General features: G+C 40.7%; 1 long non-coding RNA gene across 1 annotated transcript in view; it reads left to right on the top strand.

Annotated features, from left to right (window-relative positions):
* Positions 1 to 783: 783 nt before the first annotated feature.
* Positions 784 to 8,086, top strand: part of LOC134728804 (uncharacterized) — a 598,754-nt gene continuing 591,451 nt past the window's right edge. The window contains exon 1 of the long non-coding RNA XR_010109627.1: positions 784 to 865. This is a non-coding gene — a long non-coding RNA (uncharacterized LOC134728804). The remainder of the gene's footprint in view (positions 866 to 8,086) is intronic.

The raw sequence follows: 8,086 nt of genomic DNA, 5'->3' as shown, positions 1-8,086 counted from the left end.
CAAGTGGTCCCAACGGCTTATCCAAGTGAATCCATACCTTACCTACCCACATCTTGGATGTTTCTCAGGGCTTGGGGTGTCCACAACATAGTCTACCTTTGGGAGAAAAGACTTGAGCCAGGGAATTTTAAGATTTCAGTCCTCAGAATACTATTTGGGATGGAAGGTGGAGGTCATGCGCTCTAGGTAGGCCCTTCTTGTCCCATGGAGGCTGCCTTAGGGGGAGGGGTACAGCAGTAGACAGACCATTGTGGTTGCCTCCAAAGCGCAGGACCCATGTTGGGGGACCTTGTAGCCTATGTCTAAAGGCAGCATTACTTATAGCCTTTGCTAAGCTGTGCTTTGAAAACGGAATAATGGGACTAATCAGCCATGAGAATGAAGCAGCAGTCTGCCTTTCCTCCAAACATGGTCCAATTTAGCCTGGGATGTTAGGCAGTGGACGTGGGGAGGAAAAGGAACAGAGTAGTGTCTTGTTCTTTTTCTCCAAGCAAAAATAGATTGATAACCTAACACCACTACATCCAGTTCTCCTCTATGTGAGTGAAAAATAGACTCCACTAAATATAGCACTGTAGTAGGTTGGTGATATGGTTTGGCTGTGTTCCTACCCAGATCTCATCTTGTAATGGTAACTCCCACAATTCCCATGTGTCATAGGAGAAACCTGGTGGGAGGTAATTGAATCATGGGGGTGGGTCTTTCCTGTGCTGTTTTCATGATAGTGATTAAGTCTCACGAGATCTGACAGTGCAGTTTCCCTGCACAAGCTCTCTCTTTTTGCCTGCCTCCATTCATGTAAGATGTGACTTGCCCCTTCTTGCCTTCTGCCATGGTTGTGAGGCCTCCCCAGCCACATGGAACTGTAAGTCCATTAAACATCTTTTTCTTTCCAGTCTCGGGTATGTCTTTATCAGCAGCCTGAAAATTAACTAATACAGTTGGCCACCCAAAGATATTAAATCCCAGTACCTGGGACTTGTAAATGGTACTTTATTTAGAGAAAGAATCTTTGCTGGTGCAATTAAGTTAAGGATTCTTAGATGGGGAGATTATCTTTCATTATCTGAGTGGTCCCCAAATGCCAGCACAAATATTCTTAAAAGAGACAAAAAGAGATAATACAGACACATAGAGGAGAAGGCGATATGAAGACAGAGTAGAGAGAGAGAGATGCAGCCATAAGCTACGAAATGCTAGTAGCTGCTGGAAGCTGCAACAGCCACAGAACAGATTCTCCCAAGAGCCTCCAGACAGAGTGTAGCCCTGCTGACACTTTGATTATGGACTTCTGCCTCCATAACTGTGAGGGAATAACTTTTTGTTGTTTTAAGCCACCCAGTTTATAGGAGCCATGGGAAACTAATGCAAGAATTATTAAATGAAAACTGTGGTTATCACCTTCCTTCAACCCCTAATAAATGGATTTCAAAAAACAGTGGAATTCTTAGGTCATGTTTTGTCTGGTCAAAGATTTTTGCAGAACAACAGGTAAAAAATTTTAATATCTTGCGTATGTGTCACTCAGGACAAGGATACCATAATTCCTGGGATTGTTGCATATTACCAGATATCAGTTCCTAATTTCTATTCCCCTAAGCAACATAATGAAAAGACTCTAGAGTTTTGAAATTAGACCTTGGCTTAACTGTTAGCTCTATGGCTTACTAGTTTTGTGATCTTGGGCATATTATCTAACCTCTTAACTTGCAACATGGAAACAAACTTATCCTGGTCCCATTGTCACAGACACTTTATTAGGAACCATGTATTCTTCATGAAGATCTCCGTTGATCAAGTCTAAGCTTCATATATGTGTTACTTTAATGCAGGCCAGGGCCTCATAAACTCTAGGTACTCAGTAAGGATTGTAGGATGAAAAATATGTTTTTCAAATTTTGGATTATTTGATTCATATTAAAATTTTATAGCTTAACATAGTTCTTAAACCAAAGGAATAACTCTTTAATGGTAGAAACTTATACATTATGGATAGCTAGTAAGGATAATTTTTTTTAGAAGAATAGCGTTTTATGTGTATCTTTCAGGAACAATCTATCCATAAATTAGCCCTTTTATGATTATTTCTGTTTCATTAGGTACACACACACACACACACGGGAGAGGACAAAAGGAGTGCAGTTATTAAAATAATGAAGGATTTATCCTTTTATATTATTGCAGTCTGGAAGGGTTTACATTTAGAGCAAGTTTTATTTCCCTTTCTGTGAGAGAGAAATAAATTGAAATCCATGAGGGATAAACAATCCCCCTTATAGATCTTAAAGAGTGGAGTTGTGAACACTAAAATTTCCATGAACAGCAGCAGACAATCCCCAATTTATTAAATGCGATGGAGGCCAACATTCACAGCTACTTTTCCTGTCAAAGGAATCAGTCTTAATTTCTATTTATTTCAGGGCATATGCTCCTTTTGACTTAGTTTGGAATTAAAATACTTATCACTAAACATTTTCAAATGCCCACTTTTAAACTTAATATGACTCTTAACATTTTATCACTGCTTTTGGAGGATCTGTAGGAGGTGGGGTTGAATTGCAAAATGATCATAGTGATAATAGTTCTTGCTGCTATAGAAGTATTACGAGTGATAAGAAATGAATTCCCTGATGTGTGGACCAGAGGTGTTGCTGCTGGGAGGTCAAACAGCTGATTTCCTTTGTTTCTTTGTTCTGTGGCAAAGGGAGGATGATAAACAGGTAGATTCAGAAATTGAAAGCATCAAGAAACTGGAACTTGGTGTTCAAGTGGCTAGATGGTTATACAAGCTGGAATACCTCTTTTAAAAAAGGAAATTTTGGCTGAGACAATAGGAGTGGAACAGAGTCAGTGGTGTTGTGACAGATGTCTAGCAGCCACTCTCTGGAAAAAGAGACTCTTTTTTTTTTGGAAGTATTTGCTAATAATGTTTGTTCAGTAAATACTCCCAGGATGGCTGATTTTAAGCTTCCAGTGTGATGTCAACTGGCTCACAGAATTTCTGAAACTTTAGCATTTGACTCTGGCAAGCTGGTACAAGCTGGATTCAGCCCACCATTGGAAGGGTACATGCTGATATGGGCTGTTGTTTTTCTCCTGCTGGAATCCTCCAGTACAAGCGAAAGTGGTTTAGTGGAATAGGTCAAGTCTACTAGCATAGCGTCTTGGAGCATACTTGGACATTGGGAGGTCAGGAAATTGTGCGGCAGTATTTCTAATGTGTGTTTGACCTCACACATGAATTGTTGTAGGTAGTAGCATTTTGAGCATGTGTTGGTGTGGGTGCAAGGTTATTGTGAGTTTCGTGGACCATTTAAATGGCTCTGAGGACTAACCAGGATGGCATCATGAGGCATGTGTCTTTTGTGGACAGTGACCAAGTATATTGTGTTCTGTCCTTGTAGAACCAGGTAACAGCTTTTTTGCCTCTAGAGACACCAGGAAACATATATATATTTTTTTCATCATACTTTAAGTTCTAGGGTATGTGTACACAACGTGCAGGTTTGTTACATATGCATACATGTGCCATGTTGGTGTACTGCACCCATTAACTTTTCATTTACATTAGGTATATCTCCCAATGATATCCCTCCCCCCTTCCCCCACCCCACAACAGGCCCTGGTGTATGATGTTCCCCTTCCTGTGTCCAAGTGTTCTCATTGTTCAATTCCCACCTATGAGTGAGAACATGTGGTGTTTGGTTTTTTGTCCTTGCGATAGTTTGCTGAGAATGATGGTTTCCAGCTTCATCCATGTCCCTACCAAGGATGTGAACTCATCCTTTTTAATGGCTGCATAGTATTCCATGGTGTATATGTGCCACATTTTCTTAATCCAGTCTATCATTGATGGACATTTGGATTGGTTCCAAGTCTTTGCTATTGTGAATAGTGTTGCAGTGAGCATACATGTGCATGTGTCTTTATAGCAGCAGGATTTATAATCCTTTGGGTATATATGCAGTAATGGGATGGCTGGGTCAAATGGTATTTCTAGTTCTAGATCCCTGAGGAATCGCCACACTGACTTCCACAAGGGTTGAACTAGTTTACAGTCCCACCAACAGTGTAAAAGTGTTCCTATTTCTCCACATCCTCTCCAGCACCTGTTGTTTCCTGACTTTTTAATGATCACCATTCTAACTGGTGTGAGATGCTATCTCATTGTGGTTTTGATTTGCATTTCTCTGACGGCCAGTGATGATGAGCATTTTTTCATGTGTCTGTTGGCTGCATAAATGTCTTCTTTTGAGGAACGTCTGTTCATATCCTTCACCCACTTTTTGATGAGTTTTTTTTTTTCTTGTAAATTTGAGTTCTTTGTAGATTCTGGATATTAGCCCTTTGTCAGATGAGTAGATTGCAAAAATTTTCTCCCATTCTGTAGGTTGCCTGTTCACTCTGATGGTAGTTTCTTTTGCTGTGCAGAAGCTCTTTAGTTTAATTAGATCTCATTTGTCAATTTTGGCTTTTATTGCCATTGCTTTTGGTGTTTTAGACATGAAGTCGTTGCCCGTGCATATGTCCTGCATGGTATTGCCTAGGTTTTCTTCTAGGGTTTTTATGGTTTTAGGTCTAACATGTAAGTCTTTAATCCATCTTGAGTTAATTTTTGTATAAGGTGTAAGGAAGGGATCCAGTTTCAGCTTTCTACATATGGCTAGCCAGTTTTCCCAGCACCATTTATTAAATAGGGAATCCTTTCCCCATTTCTTGTTTTTGTCAGGTTTGTCAAAGATCAGATGGTTGTAGATGATTGGTATTATTTCTGAGGGCTCTATTTCTGTTTTGGTATCAGTCTATTTTTCTGTTTTGGTATCAGTACCATGCTGTTTTGGTTACTGTAGCCTTGTAGTATAGTTTGAAGTCAGGTAGTGTGATGCCTCCAACTTTGTTATTTTGGCTTAGGATTGACTTGGCAATGCGGGCTCTTTTTTGGTTCCATATGAACTTGAAAGTAGTTTTTTCCAATTCTGTGAAGAAAGTCATTGGTAGCTTGATGGGGATGGCATTGAATCTATAAATTACCTTGGGCAGTATGGCCATTTTCATGATATTGATTCTTCCTATCCATGAGCATGGAATGTTCTTCCATTTATTTGTGTCCTCTTTTATTTCATTGAGCAGTGGTTTGTAGTTCTCCTTGAAGAGGTCCTTCACATCCCTTGTAAGTTGGATTCCTAGGTATTTTATTCTCTTTGAAACAATTGTGAATGGGAGTTCACTCATGATTTGGCTCTCTGTTTGTCTGTTATTGGTGTATAAGAATGCTTGTGATTTTTGCACATTGATTTTGTATCCTGAGACTTTGCTGAAGTTGCTTATTAGCTTAAGGAGATTTTGGGCTGAGACTGTGGGGTTTTCTAGATATACAGTCATGTCATATGCAAACAGGGAGACAATTTGACTTCCTCGTTTCCTAATTGAATACCATTTATTTCTTTCTCCTGCCTGATTGCCCTGGCCAGAACTTCCAAAACTATGTTGAATAGGAGTGGGAAACACTCATATTTGTCCCATTGTTGTTAAGCATTTGTTCAGGGGTAACATAATAGTGCATCTAGCTGCTGTGGGGCTGTAGACCTATACCTATACTGGTTTCTGCGTCTAGATCTACTTACAGAATGCATTCCTCCTTATTATGCTACTTTTGCTTCTGAGAAAGGACATTTGTATGGAAACTGGTGAACAAATGGAGAAATGTGACTGCCAGCATACACTGAAATTCTGAGTTTCTCAATTACTCTGGGTGGCAGAGGAAGGTCTTAACACATCTTCAAGGGGCACTGTATTTCTTGGGGTAATTCCTCCATTCCTTGGAGGTACTAAAAATTAACCACATGTGTTAGCTACTATAATTGACTATAGCTGAGACTCACTGGAGAAATAGGGAAAGAAAGAGGTCATTAGAGCTGTTATTTTCCTGTACTGAATGATCTACACTGCTATTTTTGAGTTCTCAAGTTTGATAGTGAACAGCTGAACTGGGTTAGGTTGGCAATGCTAAGGAAAGAGGGGAACAAGCTCTTTAGTTTCCACAAGACCATCACAAACATCAAACATACAGCCAAGCCTACTTGGCTTATTAAACATGTCTTTTATTGGGCCAAATAAAATGTTGAATTAGATGATCTCCAAAAATATCTAGGAATTCTAGGATGTCTTTATTCCAGACAGCTGCCCTTAGAACTGAGAGCAGCTCTTGAAAGACTTTTCTCAGGCTTGACCTGGATGAAAAGCTGCCACAGAGAATTAAGATCTCAGACCAGAAAATTAAGATCTCAGACCAGAAGGGTGTGGTAAGGTTAAAAAAAATGCTACCTAGTCATGTTAGTATTCATCCAGGAAAACAATACAGCAGTCCCTTCATTAATTTCTGAAAGATTTTTAGTACATACTGCTGGACAGATAGCACTGAAAGACATTAAACTTTGCTAAGAGTATCTGGGAGGACATCTCCCTCCCATCATCTTCTGAGAATGAAGGAACGTGGAGGTCCAGCTCTGGAATATCTATGACTTGTCAAGCTGAATGACATTCATCTCTTTGAAGTCTTTGCAATCTTGGGTTTTAGGCTTTAAAGGGAAGAATACCTGGCTTGACTGAATTGTAGGCACCAGGAGATGTTGTGGTTGCCTTGTGATTTGAGGGCAAGCTCCATGTCTAACACCTCCTCAAAGGTAGGGTGTTGTATTTAGTATACATGTGATCACCTCTGGAGTGATTGATGGAAAAATTATTATCTAGTGAAATATAGCATAGACCTTGAGGAAGTCTGAGAGGTAAGTGACAGATGATCCCAGGCTATTGGCTTTGTTTTTTATGGGACTATGTAAGGAGATTCCAGAGGGTGGTTGATTCTCCCCAGAGGAAGGAATTCTTTCATCAGAGTTTACTCACAGGAGATGGCCTTGACAGGCAGTTGAGACCCGCACCAGGGCCTGGTTCTCTAAGTTGCCTAATCCCTCAGAGTCCATCAGTGCCTTCTAGTAGAGGCATGATACCTCTCTTGTTAATCCCATGGCTGAGAGGTGAAATGCAGTGGGGCTGCAGTGCAGGGGTCAGCTCATCTGCCCCTCCTTCCAGGTAGAGTTTCTGTTGGGAGGATAGGTACCTGCAGAGTGACCTGTCACCAAATGCATGTATAGCCATCTGGCCCGGTTGATCCTACTTACTGCGGCCAATTTGATATGGACTCAATTGGATGTAGTTTAGGTTAAGAATATGTTAATGTGTTCAACTGGGCCTCTATCTTTGGATCAAAACTTTAGTTGAAAAAAACGGGGAAGAAAGTGGGAGAATGAAACAATGGGAAGCTTAGAATCTCATGCACATTCCACAATTAACACTTCCTTGAAGACTTCTTTGAATGGGATTGTAAGAGTTAGTGTGTTTCTTACCATCCAGCTTCCGGATGATGGGACACCAGCAGCTTGATCAACCAGCAGTCTCCATTAATTCATCCCACTTTTATGGAAAGTAATCTGTTTTTCTGCACAGGGATAAGGCTAAGTGCAAACCGATAGGCTTCAGGGAACTCTGTGTCCCCTGACAGATGTGGGGCTAAAATTTGATGTATTTGGATGACCCACGAACATAGTTTAGTGTCTATACAAGGAGAAACACATTAAGAGGAAAGAGTTCAGTGGAATCATAGCATGGTTGTGTGGGATGGGGAGAAGTAACCACAGTGGCTCTGAAAAGAATATTTGCAAATGCAGAGCTAGTACTCTCTCATGGTTACCTGCAGCTAGACTAATCAGTGTCAGGGGTGGGCATTTGACTTACGTGAACAGAGAGCACAAAGTGCTGTGTCTTCTTATGGAAGCCGTGCTACTCTGTGGGAGCAGTGACAGGAAGGCTTTGGTTTGTAGTTCTGATGGGGGGACGCTGGAAGGCCCAATTCAGAAGTTGTGCCCTGGATGGTGTTGAATTACAAATGTGAAATATCAAGCCCAAACCAGCTGTCATCTTAAGGTCATTGATTTAAGGATGGAGAGAAGGAGCCAAGTAGGGAGACAATATGGAAGTAGAGAAATCAAGAAGGTGAGGCTTTGCGTAGTGGAGTAAAGGAACAGAAAGG

Source organism: Pan paniscus, chromosome 14 (assembly GCF_029289425.2).
Source record: "Pan paniscus chromosome 14, NHGRI_mPanPan1-v2.0_pri, whole genome shotgun sequence".
NCBI lineage: Eukaryota > Metazoa > Chordata > Mammalia > Primates > Hominidae > Pan > Pan paniscus.
The sequence above is the reverse complement of the archived record's forward strand: the minus strand, read 5'-3'. Positions and strand labels throughout refer to the sequence as shown.